Here is a 21,838-nt window from a genome sequence, read left to right as displayed (position 1 = left end):
ACATTTATCTTCGAAAAATCCTAGTGGGAGGTGGCAATTTCTCTATCGCTTCAATTTTCACTCTATCTACTTTAATCTCTCTTTGTGATATCCTATGCCCTAGGACCATTCCTTCATGAACCATGAAGTGGTATTTCTCCCAATTTAAAACAAGACTTGTTTCTTCAAAGCAGCCCAGAACCAATTCTAGATTTTTTAAACAATCTTCGAAATCATTCCCAAACATAGAAAAATCATCCATAAAGACGTCAACAAAATTTTCCACTATGTTAGAGAATATGGCCATCATATAACATTGAAAAGTTATTAAGGCATTACATAACCCAAACAACATCCATCTGAACGTGAAAGTACCATATGGACATGTGAAAGTTGTCTTCTCTTGGTCATTTGGAGCAATGGCAATCTAATTATATAACAACGAATGGTAGGGGAAAATGGTCTTTCCTCGTTGCCTAGTTAAGCTTGTGGTAACCCATACATACCCTCTATTCCATGATAGTGGAAGTTGGTATGAGCTCATTGTTATCATTACTTACCACTGTGACACTTTCTTTCTTGGGTACATATTGCACAGGACTCACCCATGAGTGGTCTGAAATCGAGTAAATGATGCCAGTGTCAAGCAACTTAATAATCTATTTCTTGACTACTTATTTTATGATCAGATTTAGTCTATGTTGTTGTTCAATGGAATTGCTAGGGCAATCCTCCAACAAAATCTTATGCATGTAGAATGCAGGGTTAATTCCCTTTATATTAGCCAGGGTCCATCCAAATATCCTCTTAAATCATTAAAGAACTTTTAACAACCTTGCATTTTGCTCAAGTGTCAGATCCCTAAAAATTACTACCAGCAAAGTACTATTGTCGCCCAAATATGCGTACTTCAAATGATACAACAAAGGTTTTAACTTAAGTGTAAAAGGTTCCTCTATAGAGGGTTTAGGAGGATTGAAAGCTCTATTTGATAAATCCAAGGATACAAACTTCTTCCCTGGTCAATCCACCATCTACTTGGCTACCATAAATTCACTGAATTCCTCAAGACTTATTGTATCACTCTGCTCAGTTGAGCCTTCGTCACTGTTAGAATTGTTGTGGTAATATCTGGTGAATTCCTCCACTGTTGTTTCTATTACCTCAACAGCATGGCATTCATCATTAACATCAACACATCTCAAAGTGTCAAGTACATTAAAGGTAACATGCTGATCATATACCCTCAAGGTCAACTCGCCTTTATGTACACCAATTAAAGTCTTGCTTGTAGCAAGAAAAGGTCTTCCAATAATAATTTACACGTATTGGTCAAATTCACATTCTAAAATAAGAAAATTCATAGGAAAGATAAATTTATCTACTCTTACCAGCACATCTTCAATTTTACATTCCAGATGCACGTAGGATCAGTCAGCCAGTTGCAATGTAACCGTAATAGGTCTCACTTTTCCAATTCCTAGCTTCCTGAAAATAGACATAGGCATTAGGTTTATACTCGCTCCTAGATCACATAACGCCTTACCAACATAATTATTTCCAATTGAACATGGGATGGTGAAACTCCCTAGGTCCTTCAACTTTGGAGGTAATTTATTCATCAATATTGTTATGCAACCTTCAATGAGAGCAAGAGTCTCAAATTCTCCCAATCGGCACTTCTTCGACAATATATCTCTCATAAATTTCACATAATTAGGCATTTGCTCCAAAGCTTCAACCAGTGGTATGTTGATATGGAGTTGTTTTAAGACCTCCAAAAATCTTTTGAATTGAATATCCTACTTAAAATTATGAAATCGTTGAGGAAAAGGTAAAGGTGGTTGTCCTTCAGATTGCTGACATTGTTTTGTCATGGCATTCTTGTTGACAACATGATCTAGGTCCGCCACAATATTTTGTTGCTTACCCTTTTCAGATTCAGTATGTTTTTCAGATGAATTCAAGATCTTTACCTGGTTGTTATTTGAGTTTTCCTCCTCTGCCGTGGCATCTTGAACAATGTCATTCAGCTGAGTTTCGCTTCTAAGAGTGATAGCATTGCATTGCTCTTTCTCTTGTGATCTTGAATTCTCGGTATCACTAGGCAGTGCCCTTTGTGATCTCGAATTTAAAGCTTTCGCAATTTGCCCCACTTGATTCTTAAGAGCTCGGAGAGATGCAATCTGACTCTAAATTACAACATCATTCTTGGCTATATATTCTTTTAGGAAAGCTTCAATAGATGATGATGATGAAACTGATGCCTGACCTTGTTGGAGTTGATTATAACCAGTCGGTGCATTGATGGCATTTTGTCTTGCCGTATTGTTAAAATTCCCCAAAACTTGACTATTCCAACTAAAGTTCAGATCTTGCATCCACCCAGGATTATATGTGTTCGAATAGGGGTTATTATTCTGGTTGAAATTACCCATATAACACACAGATGCTGGATTTAATGGACATTTATTAAACACATGGTTTTTACCACGACACACGATAGATTGTATGATTTTAATTCCTAGACTATAGTAGGCTTTTTTATTATTTTAATCATATTAGCCAAAAAAGACACTTAGGCTATCAACAAAGTGATTGCATCCAGCTCCGTAGTACCAGTAGCTTTCTTGTCCATCCCAACTCTTGTGGCAAGATATTGATAATCATTTTTAGCAATCTTTTCCAAAATATCATGTGCTTCATTATAAGATTTATCCACATCAACTACCATCCTCATATGCACATTCTACCCATTATAGAATATCTCCATCTAAGTTAAGTGTTGGAATCCATGCATCGGACATTTATGAATTAAATCTTTGAATAGTTCCCAAGATTTATATAGTGTTTAATCCTCCAATTTCTAAAACTATGTGATGTCATTTCTAAGCCTATCATTCATATTTGGGGGATTATAACGTAGCAAAAACCTCTAGTAAAGATCATTCCATTATGCCACTGTTCCCAATGACAAAGCATTTAGCCATGCTCTCGTACGGTCTCTTAAAGAATATGAAAATAGTTTAAGTCGCAGAGCATCTTCAAGAACACCCTACTGCCAAAACGAGTCACAAACCTCTAGAAAAAGTCATTAAAGGAGGTCTTGAAGCTCTAGTGGGTAGTCCACCAAATTGTCCTACTATTTTTAACACCTAAAACATTACTAGTTTTAGCTCAAACTATTGTGCCTGTATTTATGGTCTAACTATCCCTAGATTCAGGTAATCCAACATTGGCACAACATGCACTTAGATTGGTGTATCTCGGTCATCTATCACCCTACGAACATGATGATTAGTGCCCTGACCGTTTAAATTATCATTTATACCTGGTATCACTAAGTGAACAAGAGAGTTAGAATATTGACCATTCAGATTATCATTGAGAATAGGACCATTCCCATTTCTAGCCATTTTTCATAGTTCTTTCCGCCTTCTTCGTAAAGTTCTTTCAACCTCTAGGTCAAAAGGGTATTCTTTGTTAAAAGGAATGCCTCTTCTCATGCAGTAATGACAAACCTGTGGAAATTAAATATAACTAAGTTAAAATAAAATTAATGGAATTAAGTAAAATAACCAAACCAAATTACATTAAATTGTCGATCCCTGGCAATGGCACCAAAAACTTATCGCATGTGAATATGATGTGTGAATTGTGCAAGTAGACATGTCGAATCAAGTAATAAAGTGATAAGTGAGTTTATCTCCACAATGATCAAATTAGGTATAGAAATGGTCAAGTTATGATAATGATTAATGTTATGGAAAAACCTAGTTAAGTACGCAGTGATAAATTAAAATAATAAGGATGACTGTGAAATGTGTACTGACTAATATTAGAAATGCTAAGAAAAAGCAAGAATAAAAATTTAATGGCAATTATGAGAATATTTATGTGAATAAATAAATAAGATTGTTATGGTAAAGATACTACGGCAACAGATTGAAGGTTTACGATGTTGATTTGAAAGGTTGGGACTACTAAGAATCTACCCTTACTTTCAGTAATGCCTCAGCATAATTGTATTTAATCTACTGCTTTGAAGAGAGCTAAAGTGACCTGCTTCTTTCGATAGCAAGGTCTCAAGTTACTTGGCCTATGTCTATAGGCCTTATCGTGGTACCCTGCACTATTTTGTCTTCATTTTATATTATTTTTGCTTTATGTCTAGAGTCTACTACAAGTATCTATCGAGTACTTGCACTTACGATCCAACTAATCTAACATTTTTAGAATTCGATTCAATTTTATGGGCACACTACACATTCATCTATGTCTAGATAATATATGCATAAACAGTAAATTAAGTCGAATATATGCTTTAACTATTAAAGAAACTAAAAGTTTCCATAATGTAATCCCAACCCTATGACATTTAGCTCATGGGTCAGCGATTAAAATTCAAGTTTGAAATAACACCCAACATCATTTTGATCAAAATGATTCACGGAGAATAGAATAAGAATTAATGGAAGAACTTAAGAAGATGGTTGTCGCCAAATCAGCTCGTAATCCAGATGCACAATGTCTTGTGACGGCTGAAAGGGATTGCCTTTGGTCTCCCCTTTTCGACTCTATTCAATCGCTACCCTCAATTGTAGCTTCCAGATCTTTACACTGAGGGCTTCTTCCCTCGACTTTTTATAGGTTTTTTCTTCCTAAAATAGCTCCAACAGCCCACGATATCACGCTACCCAATAGGCCTTTTTTTGGCAGATTTGTTTGGTACAAGTAGAGTTGGGCTGAAACTGGTATGCACTAAATGTTGACTCGGTCATCTTCCTGAATTTCCACAGCATATAATAAGGCAAATTGTCCAACCTTTTGCCACAGCAAACCTTCACTCCTTTATTCCTTTCACCATATTCTACATCAGGCAAACCACCAAACACAACCCTTTCACACTCAATTAAAAATTTCTAACATGTAAACACAGTCCAAGCTCCTAATTCAAATGATAAAAACAAAAAAAAAATCTTGCAATTTCAACTAGTGGCCGATCTTTTCCCCAAACTTTTTTCCTTTTTTCTATTCTCCCTCTTCTATACTCTAGCTCTATCAACCAAAACAGAAAAATCTTGCAAGTTCAAAGCTATAATAGGGACAAAATTTTCTTCATTGTGTCCCCACTCAAATCTTCTCCACATCTCTACTTCAGTGGCAACCAACTCTCAAGCATATTTACTTTAGTGTCACAAATTCTTTCTCATACTTAACCACCATCATGTTGTTTTGCTTTAAGTTTATAAACTCTATATTCTTTCGCTCAATGTATAACTGGCCAACATGCTTCTTTCTAAATTCATCAAGGAAGAACTTCCAAGTAATCCTCTATAACAGCCCAATTTCGGTGAAATCGGAACAGTGGTCTTAGGACTACAAATCCGAGTCAAAAAATAAAATTTATTTTTATTTTATTATATGCTTCGTATTATGATAGACATGTCATTTGAAAATTTTGATAAGAAAATATTATTGATTAAGTGTTTAATTACGGGAAGGACCAAATTGCATAAAATGCAAAAGTTGGATTCTAGTAGCTAGAAGGATCAAATAGCTATGGAATTTAAAAATTAAGGTCCTTATATGGTAATTAGACAATGAAAAAAAGTATGTAGATATTTTGGTATGACTCATCCATGGAAAAATAAAAAAAGGCTAAGGACTAAATTAGAAAAATGAAAAGTTATTCAATGACAATTTAATTAAATGAAAAAGAAAACAATTTCATATCATCTTCCCCAAATATTTCTATGGAAACCTTAGGAGAGAGGAAGAAGACTTATCAAGCTTATTTGGGTAAGTAATCAAGCCACGTTTTTAGTAATTTTTATATTTTTTTAAACCAGGATAATCTAATCTATCTATTTGGGGGATTAATTTGAAAAGTTATCAAAGTATGAAATCTGGGTCATGGATGAATATGCGAAAATATGAAATTTATGGTAGAAAATGAAAGGTTGTTGATAGAAAAACAACTTTTACAAAATAATTTTTGATGGAAACTTGATTTAGGGACTAAAATGAAAAAGTGATAAAACCCATGGAAAACTCTAAATTTTTTCAAATGTATGTGCTGTAAATGTAGTATATAAATTTTGGTTAGGCTTGGAATAGGGAGTAAATTGCATAAATTTCATTTTCCGAGCCTAGGGATGAAATGGGAATTTATGGAAAAGTTATGGGCAAAATGGTAATTTTGTTTTTACCCCCCCAAAAAAAACCCCCTTTTTTTTTTTTTTAAAAAAATTTTCCCCCCTTTAAAAAAAAATGTAAACAAGGAAAAAAATTACCAAAAAAAATTTTTAAAAAAAAAAAAATTTTTTTAAAAACCCAAAAATTCAAAAACCCCTTTTAAAACCTTTTTTTTCCCTTTCCCCCAAAAAAAAAAAAAAGGGTTTAAAAAAATTTTTCCCCCAAAATTTTTTAAATTTTTTTTAATTTAAATAAAAATTTTCCCTTTTTTTTAAAATTTAAAAAAAAAAATTTTTAATTTTTGGGGGGTTTTCCGGGAAAATGGTTTTAAAGGGGAAAAAAAATTTTAAAAAAAAAATTTTTTAAAATTTTCCCAAATTTTAAAAATTTTTTAAAAAACCCCAAAAAATTTTTTTTTTTAAAAAAAAAAAGGTTTTTTTTTTGGGAAAAAAGTTTAAAAATTTTTTTTATTTTTTTAAAAAATTTTTTAAAAAAATTTTTTTTTTAAAAAAATTTTTGGGAAAAATTTTGGGGAAATTTTTTAAAATTCCCCCAAAATTTTTTTCCCTAAAAAAATTTTTAAAAAAAATTTTTTTAACCCAAAAAATTTTTTTTTGGGGGGAAAAAAAATTTTCCCCTTTTTTTCCCCCTTTTTTGGGGGGGTTTCCCCCCCTTTTAAAATTAATTTGGGGGGGGAAAAAATGGTTTTAAATTTTTAAAAAGGTTTTGGGGTTTTTTTTTTTTTTTAAATTTTAATTTTTTTTCCCCATTTTTTTTTAAAAATTTTTTAATTCCCTTTTTTAAAAAAACCTTTTGTTAAATAAAATTTTTAAAAAAGGATAAAAATTTTTAAAAAAAATTAAATTTCCCAACTTCCTTTTAAAAAAAACCCCCTTTTGGAAAAAATTTTTTTGGCCCCAATCCTCTTTTTAAACCCACCTTTCCCCTTTTTTTTTTTTTTTAAACAAAAAATTAAAATTTTTCCCTTTTTGGTAAAAAATTTTTTTAAAAATTTTTTAAAAAAAATTTTTTTTCCCCCCAATTCCCTTTTTAAACCTTTTCAAAAACGGGGCCCCCAAAAATCCCCAAAAAACCCTTTTAAAAAACCCCAAAAATTTTAACCTTGGAAATTTTTTTCCCTTCAAAATTCAAATTTTTTCCCAAAAAAAAAAAAATTTCCCCAAAAAAGGGCCCAAAAAAAATTTTTTTCCCTTTTTAAACCCCCCCTTTTTTTTTTTTTTTAATTTTAATTTCCCCCCCCCCAAAAAAAAAATTCCTTTAAAAACCAAAATTTTAAAAAAAAAAATTTTTTTAAAAAATTAACCAAAATTTTTTTTAAAAAAAAAAAAAAACCAAAATTTTTTTTTAAAAAAAAAAAAAGAAAATTTTTAAAAAAAATTGTAACCAAAAAAAATTTTCCCTTTCCCCTTTTAAAAAAAAAAAAAACCTTTATGGCCCCCTTTTTGGGATTTTTTAAAAACCCCCCTTTTTTCTTTCCAAAACCCAAAAACCCCCCTTTTTCCCCCCAAAAAAAAAAAAACCCCCCCCCAAATTTAAAAATTTTAATTTTTTTTAACCTTTAAAATTTTTTTCCCAAATTTGGGAAAACCCCCTTTTTCCCCAAAATTTTTTTAAAAAATTTCCCAAAAGGGTTTTAAAATTTTTTTTAAACCCAAAGGAAGGGTTTTTTTTTTTTCCCCAAATTTTAAAAGGTTTTTTTCCCCTTTTTAATTTTTTTTTTTTTAAAAAAAAATTTTTTTTTCCCCAAAATTTAAATTTAAAAACCCCCAAAAATTTTTTAAAAATTTTTTTTTTTTTAAAAACCCAAACCCCTTTAATTTTCCCCAAAAAAGGGGGTTTTTTTTTAAAATTTTGGGGGAAAAAAAAAAAAAGGGGGTCCTTTTTTGGGGAAACCCCAAAAAAACCCCTTTTTTCCTTTTTTTTTTTTGGGCCCCCTTTTAAAATTAAAAACCCCCCATTTAAATTTCCCCTTAATTTTTGGGGGGGGCCCCCCTTTCCCTTTTTTTTTTAAAAAAAGGCCATTTTTTTAAAATTTTTTTAAAATTTTTTTGGGGGGGGTAAAAGGGGTTTTTTTTTAAAAAATTTTTTTTTTTTTAAAAATTTTTTCCCCCCAAAAATTTTTTTTTTTTAATTTTAAAAAAAAAAAATTTTTTAAAAAAAAATTTAAAAAAAATTTTTTTTTAAAAAAAAAACCCAAATTTTAAATTTTTGGGCCAAAAAAAAATTTAAAAAGGGCCCCCTTTTTTTAAATTTGGGTTTAAAAAAAAATTTTTTTAAAAAAAAAAAAAAAAAAAAAAAAATTGAAAAATTTTTTTAAAATTTTTTCCCAAAAAAAAATTTAAAAAATTTTTTTTTTAAAAAAAATTTTAAAAATTTTTTTAAACCCAAATTTCAAATTTTTAAAAAAATTTTTTTTCCCCAAAAAACCCCCCAAAAAAATTGGCAAAAAAAAAAGGGAGGGAAAAATTTTTAATTAAAAAAAATTTGATAAGTGGCGTGTTGCTAGTGTCAGAGGTCTGGGGTTCAAATCCCACTTTGCTCAAAAGGGGGATTTATTTTTGCTAAAATATAGACAGAGGTGGCGTTGGATTTGAACTCTGTAGGGAGTGATAAGAGAAGAAATTTAAGGAGAGGATCAAGGGGTTATCAGGGAGAAAAATGAGGAGATGAGGAGTGAGGAAGAGGTGGAGCTAAATTGGGAATTTGGGCTTGGGAAATTTGGCTATAGAGGCTATATATAAGTTCCGAATGGAAGGTTGACAGGCTAATGCCGAATTCTTCTTCACCTTGTTGCCAGAAACCCTTTTTCCTGAAAATCGAAAACCCTTATTTTTCTTTCTTTTCCTTGTGTCGATTTCCCATCCTTCCTCTACTCAATTTTCTTTGATTCACTTTTGGTTTAGCCGACTTCTTCTTCCCTTTTTCGTTAGCGTCGAATAATCTTTTGTTTGCCATACAACCCTCAAGGATCGAGCACCTCTTTGGCTGAATACCCTTGGTGCTACTACTACCCTTTTCACTCAGTTGATTCTAGTGTAAGTGTTTGCTCCCCCAATCTATTTTTTCTAAGTATCGATTACTCTATTCCTCACTTCTTCCAATCGGTTTTGGTAGGATTAGTATCAAATTCCAGTCCTTTGGATCCCTGCCGATTTGCTCCTCAGGTGAGAGACTTTGGTAAGTGCTCTTGATCTTAGTTAGTCGAATGTCATAGTTAAGGGAAGGGGGACTTGTGTTGGATACAAGTCACCTACTATTCTAGTTTTAATAATTAAGATTGGTGAAGATCTAGGAGTTGATCGTGGTTGATAAACCATAATTTATACATATTTTTACCCCATGTTTAACGCATTTTATGGATGATTTTCCATTAAAATTGGTGAATTTGATGCTCCTAATGCTTTAATTTCATGTTTTACACTTGGAGAGCATAGGAGAGCAAAAGAAACGAGAAACGGGCCAAAAACGGAGAAAATGGGCCAAAGTACAAAACCAACACGGCCTGGACCTCCTCACACGGGCAGACCACATGGCCGTGTTAATTTGGAAGGCTCGAGCACGGCCTGAAATAATCACACATGGGTGTGTCCCTACTGAGCCCAAGTTGAGTCCAATTCGGAAAAGGCTAATTTTGAGGGCTTTGAGGCATTCCAAAGTCTATAAATACACCCTAGAGAAGGAAGAAAAGGGGAGGACAGTGTAGGGGGTAAGGAATTACTCCAAGAAAGCTGATTGATTCATCTCAAAAGCCGGATTCATCATCAAGATTGAAGATCTCTCCTCAATTCCCCTTCGGGAGTTTTGGGTTTTCTTTATGTTTTGTATTCTTTATTATTCTGAGATGTTTTCTTATTTAGTTATGAACTAAATCCCCTAAATACCTAAGGGAAATGAAACCTAAGACAAATCTTGTTATTATTTTCTGAATTGTATGATAAATATTTGACTTGTTCTTAATTATGTGCTCTTAATTCTTGTTTTGATATCCCAGGATACAGATTCAAGATAAGCTCTTATTCAGAGGCGGAATAGACCCTGTTTAAGAGTACATTTGTCATAATTAAACGGAGTTGATTGCGCACCTAGACATAGGGTGACAAGATTTTGTCGGATTAGGGTGAAACCTAATAAGGGGATCCATAGATCGAGTTAATGTAACCCTAGAGTGTTAATTAGAGAAAAGTCTCGGTTATTCAATCTAGGGATTAGATGTTATTAGTCTTGAATAAGGATAATAACATAACTTAGGGATCTCTACGGAACAAGTTAAATGAATAAATCGTCCAATTTGGAGCCAGAATAACAAGTACAGTCTAGGTGGATTTTTCCTTAGGTATTGTCTTCATTCAATCGATTTTTCCAAAAGCAATTCCCCAATTCCATTCTCTGTGCGTTCTTAGTTTAGATAATTAGTTAGTTAAAACAAAAACCTCTTTATTCTTAGGCTAGATAATAAAAAGACAGTCATTACTAGTACTTTTAGTTCCTTTAGGTTCGACAATTCGGTCTTGCTAAAACTATACTACTGTTCGATAGGTACACTTGCCTACATCATGATAATAGTTAGTTCAAGAACAAGTAATTATAAATATTTAAAACCTATCACAAAATCACGCGATCAGTGGTTAGTCATTAAAGAAGGGACTGTTATAACTTGTCGTGCAAGGTAAAGTAAAAGGTGAGGTTTCTATTTTGGTAAGGATATGTATTAAGCATATGATTAATTGAAGGGTGATATAGATTGTAGGTTCAGGGATAAGGAAATCACAGCACGATTTATTACCAGGTGTGTACATACACTACATACACAAGTAGATCGGCAAAAGCTGAAATGCCGAAAAGCTGAAATATCGAAAAGTCGAAAAGTCGAAAAGTCAAAAGTTTGGCTACGGTAGTCTTGCGAGTGCGCGAACACTCATAAGGGGGAAACCGATAGGTTGCCTAAGGCCAGGGGCAATTCCATGGACTTCGGCTGTAAATTGGCCAACCAGGCCAGAATGGGCTAAATAGGCCCGATGGGCTGTTGCGCCCATAATAGGCAAAAATTGATAATTGATGCTATGTGATGGAAAATTATATGTAAGCATGACTATAAATGTGATTTGGCCCTAATGGCCATATGAATGTGATTTGGGCCTAATGGGCACCATAAATGTGATTAGGCTTAATGGGTCATATGAAAGAGATTGGGCCTAGTGGGCCATATACAGGTATGTGGATTTGTCTGGGCTTGTAAGGGGTTTTTGGCCCTAGTATATGACAAATGCTTAAACAGACATAAAACTTAGTTAATTAATTAAAGACTGTGGACAAGTCATAGGGTTAAGGTGTGGCAACGGGTATATGCATGTCTAGGATTGGATCTAGGGAGAGCTTGGTACTTAAGCTGTCTTAATGACTCACCTCCTCTTCTCTGGAATCCTACCTGGTGCATAGTATTTGTTCATCTTAGCTCATGGTATTTGTTAATGGGCCAAGGTAAGTAAAGACACGTAACAAAAGAAAATTATTGAAATGCCCCTAAGGGCAAAAATGACCGAAATACCCCTAAGTCTTGAATGTAAGATTTATGGATGTTACATGTATAACTGCTGCATACATTCGATATTCTGTTTAGGTTGCATAAGGGTTGGGAATTATGGAACAGAGGAACTATATGAGGTTCGCATGGTTGCTTGACAACCGTGGATCCACCGACGACTTTTAAGCCTAATATGTGACTGGCAGCTTGCTGCAATGAAGGTAGTTCCGCAACCGGGCTACCATTGATGTGTATTAGTTGGGTGGGTCGATATTTATATCCCCACATGATGTGTAATGGGGGACAGAGCTTATGTGTATCGGTTGGATTATTGGGGTGGGTTGCACTGCATTGCATTGCATGTGGTATGGTGATTGATAAATGTTTGTTACTCGTCGAGGTTGTACACACTGAGTTTTCAAAAACTCATCCCCTCTTTTAGTTTTCTCAAGTGATGCTCAGTAGAAGGTTCGATGTCTGGAGGGACTCTAGGTGGCCAGCTAGCAAGAAACTTGGACTTGTTTTAAAAGCATATAGTTTACTGGCTTATTAAGTAATCTTTTATTTAGTCTGGATTGTAATAAGGCCTCCCCTTTTGTTATTGTTTGGATTTTTAATTTTGTGCATTGTAATTATAAGAAGTGGAACATGGATTTTCTAAACCATAGTTTTCTTTTAATACTACGTTTCCGTAACTAAATTTTTAAAGGATAAGTTTTCTTTAATCAAATGTTTTAAACAATACTTCGCAATAGAAAAGAGATTTTACGAAGTAGTTGAGATGTAACTTTTTAAGGAAAGATTTGCAATGAAACAAGGTTTTCACTAAAACACTTCAACGTGGCACGCCAGATTCGGCCATAACGTCCAGACCGGGTTTGGGGTGTTACATTTAGTGGTATCAGAGTCCGGGTTACAAAACTCGGGTTGTGAAGTGGGCCTTATTACTTGGTTTTTTTTTGTGTTTTAGGAAAAATTTGATCGAATTACAATGTTTTTGGAAAAAGAGAAGTCTTCCTGAGTGGCAGACTGAGTCTCCGATGTCGAACCAAGTAAGTTTTTTTATTATTAAGCCTGTTTAAATTGTTATACAGTAGATAGTTAGAAGGCCACTTTAGACGATTATGTTAGATGGAACTGAAGCCCGTAGGATTTTGAAACTGTAGAGGATTTACGAAAACAACTCTCTCTTTAGATACTTTTATAAAACATCAAGTTAATTATTGAAACTAACTAAAACTTCATAAAATTTTTAATCCAGAAAATACGTGAATCAATGATGAGTGCTAGAAGAGGTGCGAGAGGCCGTGGCCGAGGCCGCGAAAGTGTAAGGGCTGAATTGTCGGCATCGAGCCATGTGCCCATTGTTAGAGTAGAAGAGGCTCCGACCTCACCCGTGGCTAAGAATGAACAGTACAATCGGGCAGCAGGGGATGATGCATTGTCGCTGGCAATGCGAAGGATTTTGGAGAGGGTCGCTGGGCCCAATAATGGCACGAGAAATCGGGGGTCCATTCCGGAGCGACTTCGATCAAATAGGGCTGAGATATTTAAGGGCGTGGCTAGTGTGGCTCTTAATGTGGCTAAATACTGGTTGGAGGCCACTAAAAGGATAATAGAGGACTTGGACTGTTCACCGGAACAAAAGCTGAAAGGGGCAGTGTCACTACTTAAGGAAGAAGCTTACCAGTGGTGGCTGACAATGAAAGAGGACACTCAACCCGAGCAGGTCACTTGGGTGTTCTTCAAAGCTGCGTTCCAAGGAAAGTATGTAGGTGCGAGCTATGTGGATGTTAGAAGGAAGGAGTTTCTAAACTTGACCCAAGGAAACAAATCTGTGGCGGAGTATGAGGCGGAATTTCTACGTCTTAATAGGTATGCAAGAGTTATGGTGGCAATGGACTATGAGCGTTGCGTTAGGTTTGAGGATGGGCTAAGAGATAGCCTTAGGGTATTGATAGCTCTACAAAGGGAGCAAGTTTTCTCGGAGTTGGTGGAGAAAGAAAAGATAGCAGAGAAGGTGAAGCGCACTGAGCATCTATATCGAGAAAAGGAAACGGGTAAGAACAAGAGGGAGGTTGAGACTCCTGGTATTGGACAGAGGCTTAAGGCTAGGGCTAGAGTTAATGGGCCAATTAGGGTAGGGCCCCCTGCTGCTAATCCAGGGGTGCCACCTTGTGCTGATTGTGGGAGAAGCCATGGAGGCGAGTGTTGGAAGAGGACGGGAGATTGTTTAGCTTGTGGATCTATGGAGCATAGGATCAGGAATTGCCCTAAAATGCTAGCTCAGGTGCCAATTGTGGGCCGAGGTGGTGCTCAGCCACCATGGGGTGGTCAACTACCACCAAGGTGTCGTGGGCAGGCCAAGGGCGGTAACAGTAATATTCGTGGACATGAAGCACCCGGCAAAAATACAGGCCATGCTAAGGTGAGGCAGCCAGCTTTGGTTTATGCTGCTCGTCACCGAGAAGACGGGGATGCTCTAGATGTGATAACGGGTATGTTCTTTATATATGAGTTACCTTACACTACATTGATTGATCTTGGATCGACGCATTCATATGTTGCATGCAATATGACTGAACCTTTAGGTGATATGTTTGAAATTACTTCAAATGAGATGACTGTGATAAGTTCATTAGGTCAGTCAATGGGATTGAATAAGTTGTTTAGGGAGGTATCCTTAGTAGTTTAAGGGGTTACCTTTTTAGCGGACTTGATGGAGTTGTCGTTTAGGGAGTTTTATTTAATCTTGGGTATGGACTGGTTGGTAAAATACCGAGCTAGCTTGGATGGCACTGCAAAGCGAATGGTGTTAAGAACGGTGGAGGATAAAGAGGTGGTGGTGATTGGCGAACGTCGAAATTATCTGTCGAATGTGATTTTGGCATTAAGGGCTGAGAAGTTGGTACGAAAGGGATGTGAAGCCTATTTGGCATACATTAGCGACATGGAGGTTAAGAGCCCTACTATTGAGCGAGTTGAGAACAGTTAGGGAATTCCTTGATGTTTTCCCCAAGGAGCTGTCAGGGTTGCCGCCCAATCGAGAGGTAGAATTTGGAATCGAATTGTTACCTAGTACAGCTCTGGTGTCCATCGCCCCTTATCAGATGGCACCAAAGGAGTTGTGGAACTTAAGGCACAGATTCAGGAATTGTTGAATCGAGGATTCATCCGACCAAGTGTGTCTCCATGGGGAGCACTGGTGTTATTCATGAAGAAAAAGGATGGGACGTTGCGAATGTGCATCGACTACCGACAGTTAAACAAGTTAACTATTAAAAACAAGTACCCTCTGCTGAGAATCGATGATCTTTTTAATCAGTTTAGGGGAGCTTCCATTTTCTCGAAGATTGACTTGTGTTTGGGGTATCACTAATGGAGGGTTATCACTAATGAAGGGTTAAGGAGGCGGATGTTTATAAGACAGCTTTCAGAACTCATTATGGGCACTATGAGTTCTTGGTGCTGCCATTCGGGCTGACGAACGCACCTGCCACTTTTATGGATCTTATGAATTGGGTCTTCCAACCCTACTTGGACCAGTTGTGGTAGTTTTTATAGATGACATTTTGGTGTACTCAAGGGATGAGGATGAGCATGATGCACACTTAAGGATTATGTTGCAGACTTTGAGGGAGAAGTAGTTGTATTCCAAATTTAGTAAGTGCTAATTTCGGCTAAGGGAGGTTATTTTTCTAGGACATATGGTGTCAGCTGAGGGGATTAAGGTGGATCCCTAGAAAATTAAAGCAGTGTTAGACTAGTAAACACCCAAGTTGGTTTCAGAAATTCGATGTTTTCTAGGCTTGGCAGGGTATTATCTATTGTTTATCAAGGGCTTTTCAGTAATTGCTGCACCTTTAACTAAGTTGTTGAGGAAGGGGGTACCACTTGTTTGGACTAACAGACAGCAGGAGAGTTTTGGAAAACTTAAGAAGGTTTTAACTGAGTCCCCTATGTTGATTCAGCCAAAGCCTGGGAAGGAGTTTACAGTTTATAGTAATGCATCGCATGTGGGCTTGGGATGTGTATTGATGCAAGAAAGAAAAGTGGTTGCGTATGCGTCCCGGCAACTTAAGATTCACGAGGTGAATTACCCAACACATGACTTGGAACTAGCTATGGTGGTTTTCGCGCTAAAAACATGGACGCATTACTTATACGGGGAGAAGTGTACAATTTATTTGGACCATAAGAGTTTTAAGTACCTCCTTACCCAAAACAAGCTCAACCTTAGTGATAAACCGTAATTTATACGTATTTTTACCCCATGTTTAACGCATTTTATGGATGATTTCTGATTAGAATTGGTGAATTCGATGCTCCTAATGCTTTAATTTTATGTTTTATTTTTAGGAGAGCATAGGAGAGCGAAAGGAAGAAGAAACAGGCCAAAAACGGAGAAAATAGGCCAAAGTACAAAATCAACAGGGCCTAGACCTCTTCATACGGGCAGACCACACGACCGTGTCAATTTGGCAGGCTCGAGCACAGCCTGAAGTAATCGCACACGGGCGTGTCACACAGGCGTGTCCCTGCTGAGCCTAAGTTGATTGTAATTCAGAAAAGGTTAATTTTGAGGGCTCTTAGGCATTCCAAAGCCTATAAATACACCCTAGAGGAGGAAGAAAAGGGGGCACACAGAGAGGAAGGAAGGAATTACTTAAAGGAAGCCGATTGATCCATCTCAGAAGCTGGAGTCACCATCAAGACTGAAGATCTCCCTTCAATTTCCCTTCAGGAGTTTTGGGTTTTCTTTATGTTTTGTATTCGTTATTCTTCTAAGATGCTTGCCTTTTTAGTTATGAACTAAATCCCCTAAATACCTAAAGGGAATGAAACCTAAGACGAATCTTGTTATTATTTTCTGAATTGTATGCTAAATATTTAACTTGATCTTAATTATGTGTTCTTAATTCTTGTTTTGATATCCCAGGATACTGATTCAAGATAAGCTCTTATTTAGAGGAGGAATAGACCCTGTCTAAGAGTACATTTGTCATAATTAAGCGGAGTTGTTTGTGCGCCTAGACATAGGGTGACAAGATTTTTCCGGATTAGGGTGAAACCTAATAAGGGGATCCATAGATCGAGTTAATACAACCCTAGGGTGTTAATTAGAGAAAAGTCTCAATTATTCAATCTAGGGATTAGACGTTATTAGTCTTGAATAAGGATAATAACATAACTTAGGGATCTCTACGGAACAAGTTAAATGAATAAATAAATCGATTCGAGCCGAATAACAAGTACAGTCTAGGTGGATTTTTCTCTAGGTATTGTCTTAATTCAATCGTTTTCCAAAAGTAATCCCCCAATTCCATTATCTGTGAATTCTTATATTAGTTAATTAGTTAGTTAAAACAAAACCACATTATTCTTAGGCTAGATAATAAAAAGACAGTCATTACTAGTACTTTTAGTTCCTTTGGGTTCAACAATCCAGTCTTGCTAAAACTATACTACTGTTCGATAGGTACACTTGCCTACATTGCACTAATAGTTAGTTTCAAGAACGATTAATTATAAATATTTAAAACCTATCACGAAATCACGTGATCACTTAGGCAGTGGGTGGAATTATTGAAGTATTATGATTGTACGATTGAATACTACCCTGGCAAAGCGAATGTGGTAGTCGATGCATTGAGTCATTGGGTTAAGTCAGACTTGAGGGCTATGCTCGCCCGTTTAAGTTTGTTGGATGATGGTAGCTTGTTAGCTGAGCTTCAAGTAAAACAGAGGTGGATCGAGCAGATAAGGAGTAACCAATTGATGGATGAGACCTTGGGTGCTCGTCTTAGAAAAGTATAGAATAGGGAGACATCGGACTTTAGGATAAACAGTGAAGGAGTGTTGTGTTTCCGTGGGAGAATGTGTATACCTAAGGACAATGATCTAAGACAGACTATTCTGCGGGAAGCATATAGCAGCCTCTATACTACGCATCCTGGTGGAAACAAGATGTATCAAAATTTGCATGAGCTTTACTAGTGGCCTGGACTTAAGCGTGAGGTTATGGAGTTCGTAAGTAAATGTTTGGTTTGTCAAAAGGTGAAGGCGGAGCATCAGTTGCCTTCAGGATTGCTTCATCCAGTAAAGATTTCACTTTGGAAGTGGGAAAAGATCACTATGGACTTTGTTAGTGGGCTACCCTTAACGTTTATTAAGAAAGAATCGATATGGGTCATAGTGGATCAGTTAACCAAGTCTGCTCATTTTGTACCGGTTTGCACCGACTACTCATTACAAAAGCTGGCTAGGTTGTACGTGGAAGAGATTGTAAGATTGCATGGAGTGCCAGTGTCCATAATATCTGATAGGGACCCACGTTTCACTTTGCAATTTTGAAAGAAGCTGCATAAGGCATTAGGTACTAGGTTGAACTTCAGTACGGCATTTCACCCTCAAACTGATAGATAGTCGGAAAGGGTGATCTAAGTATTGGAAGATATGTTTAAGGGATGTGTGATTAAGTTCCGAGGTAGCTGGGAAGACTATTTGCCTTTAGCTGAATTCGCGTACAATAATAGCTATCAAGCAAGTATTGGGATGGCTCCGTATGAAGCACTATATGGGCGAAGGTGTCAAACTCCAACATGTTGGACGGAGTTGGGCGAGCGAAGATTTTTGGGCCTTGAGTTAGTAGCAGATACTGAGGATAAGGTGAAGTTGATTCGGGATCGGTTGAAGGAGGCCACGGATAGACAAAAATTGTATGCCGACCTTAAGCATCGTGAGATAGAGTATGCAGTAGGGGACTTAGTTTTTCTCAAGGACTCTCCGTGGAAGAAGGTGTTAAGGTTTGGACAGAAAGGGAAGCTAAGCCCAAGGTTCATTGGGCCATATCGGGTTGTAAGACGGATTGGGCCAGTCGCTTATCAACTAGAGTTACCTCCTGAACTGAGCCAGATCGACGACGTGTTTCATGTTTCCATGTTGAGACGGTATCGCTCAGATCCTTCACATGTCGTAGCGATTAAAGAAATCGAGGTCATGCCAAACCTAACTTTCGAGGAAAAGCCTATACAAATAATTGGTCGCGGTGTTAAGGTATTGAGAAGGAAGTCCGTTCCATTAGTCAAAGTGCTTTGGCATAATCACAAGGCTGAGGAGGCTACTTGGGAACCTGAGGAAGTGATGTGACGTCAATATCCTAAACTGTTTGAATCAGGTAAACTTTCGAGGATGAAATTTTTTTTAAAGGGTAGAGTTGTAACGCCCCAAAAATCCCGAAACCCAAAAATCTCGAAATCTCAAATTTTTTTTTTTTGTGCTTGGCATTTCCGATTAAGTGTTAATAATGTGATGGTAGGTCTCAATCAAGGTTTGAGTTCGAACCTAGGGGTAAAAGAAATTATAGTTTAATTTCCACAACTAAATTTTTAAAGGATAAGTTTTCTTTAATCAAATGTTTTAAACAAAGCTTCGCAACAGAAAAGAGATTTTACTAAGTAGTTGAGATGTAACTTTTTAAGGAAGGGTTTTCAATGAAACAAGGTTTTCGCTAAAACACTTCAATGTGACACGCCAGATTCAGCCATAACGTCCGGGCTAGATTTGAGGTGTTACAATTAGAATCGAGATTGAATTGAAAAATTACCTAACTAGAAAATTACTAAAACTGACAAATTACATTCCTAATTAGAAGATCCTAGAATTGAGCTTTTCTTCATGGAATATGGAATTAAATACTTAAGCTCAAAAACAAAAAATTACTACTAATATGTATGTAAGTTTTTTTTTAAGAACAAATCACAATAACATAGAACTTTGCTAATTATAAAAAATAAAACATAGCTAAGCAATTTATTCAAATCAAATCTCGACAAAAATAGGGATCAAATGAGGGGATTTCAACAATAATGGGTTATGGGTTAATATTGAGGGTAAATCAATGAATGGCTTGTTAGGCTCAAGGGGGTTCACTAAGGGTTAATTATGAGGGTAGACTTTTATTGAGTAAGTGGGTTAAACCTAAGTGGCTTTATCATCTCGACATATCAAATCAAATGGTGTGGTCTTGACATGCATAATCGAAGCAAGTTTTAGAATAACAAGTCAATATTGGCGCACTTATAGTAACAATAAAAGTGAGCATGAAAGAAATAATATATGCTCTAAAGGCTCAAGATCTCACAAAAATTATGGCTTTTTAATGTTAAACCTGTGAATTTCAACTCAAGATAATACCTAAACTTGGGGAAACAACCTAAAAATTTTTATTTCTCAAAAATCAACTTATCATGTTTGATTCTTTAATTCCTTGAAGTTTAAACAATCAATGCATAAATGCCTATGTTTTAATTCATGATATATCAATAAAAAACATTAATCAAAATTCATTCTAATAGTGATATGAGTGAGTCACGTGAGAATAAGACAAAATTCAAGGATTTTTCTAATAATGATATAAATAACCCCCCACACTTAAGATGTACTTTGTCCTCAATGTACAAAGATAGACTTATTGAAAAATATAGATATAAGATCATAAGATAGGGAAAGAAGTGAAACTTCCTGAATGTTAGATGGAATCCTTGAATTGGAGTTATGGAAAGTAATCGGCTAAGGTAAGGGTGAGATTGGAGAAGGATACTCCAGTGGTGGTAGAGGTTGTTAGTCCATAAGTCCTGCGCCAAAAGAATATTATATCTAGTGGTAGCTATGGTCGTGGTCGAGCATGACATGGCAGTCGTGGAAAACCTTTCTAGTGGAGTTACAAATTCTTAAGTAATAATGAGCTTTGGAGCTCTTCATAACTGCGATAGGATCATTAACTCTTTAGGAAATATAAAGTAGCATGATTACTCATAAAGAAATGGCTGAAAAGATAAATTACTTAATGTAAATTATAAAACCTAAAGATGAAGTAAAAATAGTCTTAAAAATAAAATAAAAAGTAATTTAAAAAGGTAAATAAAGATAAAAGTAAACAAATAAAAATAAAAATAAAGTAAAGCCTTTAAAAATCCTCATTGCCGGATGGTTCACGAGGTGGGGCTGGCGATGAGATGTGAAGGTGCTAAAAAATCTGATGTAATCTTGCATCAATGTGATCGAAGCGCTGAAAACATTTCTGCTCGAATCGAGTGAGGCGCTCAGAGATGTCAGAGAGTGAAGCAGCCGCATGAACTGGACGACGAATAGGTGGTGGCTGAGATGGTGGATCCTCGTAGGGTGGAGGGAGATCATCAGTAATGTCCTCTAGGTCCTCCTGCTCGGCTGACTGGACGAGGCGGTACTGGGGAGGATCAAATCCATGTCGTCGCTCGATAATCCTTATATGGAGCATACTCGAGATGCCCTATGGGGACATCTGACCGATGAGGGTGAGGCAAATGCTTGCGTCTCTGTGTTGAAGATATTGAAGTACCGCGCCAAGCAAGTCACATAAGGGCCGATGGAAATGACTCTCTTCCTATGCCGCTCTGTCTGATGCCGAATGATGAAGGCGATGAAATAAGCATGGTCGAATACTTGCCCATGTCCCATGCTCCATAAAAAATAGGCGTCGTTATTGTTGTTGACGCAGGTGCTCTCTTGCCGTCCTATTAGGGTGTGGGCTAGGATGGCGTGTAGGTATCTCAGGGATGGGGCGAGATCTGATGCCTTGGAGCGGCTAGGGTCATAAATGATCAAAGCAGGGACTAAGGCCTTCTAGCAATTTGAAGGTGAATAGTAGATGTGGCGATGGAGGCTGTCGAAGTCATCATCGTCCATCAACTCCTCTGTGTATAGTCCCAAGGCAACACCGAACTCAGGTACGCTCAACTGGTGAACTAAACTACCGAGACAGAACTGTACCATTTCAGAATCATCAAACTCTGTCATAACGACTTGAAGATGAAAGGTCGAACAAAGTTTGAGTGTGAGATCGAGGTACGTCAGCTCGATGATCTCGAAGAAGAGTCCCCACGAGTCAGTAGTCAGGAGAGCCCGGACTGCGTTAACGAGTTGGATCTGCTCTAGGGCGGTCAATCAATGCAACGGCCCACACCTAGGGGTCGGGCGCGTAGTATCTGGAATAGTTCCTACTAGGGTCCCAGTGGAAATTGGAGGAATGGGTGCTTCATTTCGGTGGTAGGACCCGAGGAGGATGCTGCTCCTTTTCAC

The 21,838-nt window shown here is 36.5% G+C and overlaps 1 non-coding gene across 1 annotated transcript; it reads left to right on the top strand.

The window, feature by feature from the left end:
- Positions 1–2,768: 2,768 nt before the first annotated feature.
- On the top strand, positions 2,769–2,875 carry LOC128281523 (small nucleolar RNA R71). Its single transcript, XR_008271742.1, has one exon. It is a non-coding gene; the product is annotated as a small nucleolar RNA R71 (small nucleolar RNA).
- Positions 2,876–21,838: the final 18,963 nt, after the last annotated feature.

This window comes from Gossypium arboreum, chromosome 1 (genome assembly GCF_025698485.1).
Source record: "Gossypium arboreum isolate Shixiya-1 chromosome 1, ASM2569848v2, whole genome shotgun sequence".
Lineage (NCBI taxonomy): Eukaryota > Viridiplantae > Streptophyta > Magnoliopsida > Malvales > Malvaceae > Gossypium > Gossypium arboreum.
The sequence above is the reverse complement of the archived record's forward strand: the minus strand, read 5'-3'. Positions and strand labels throughout refer to the sequence as shown.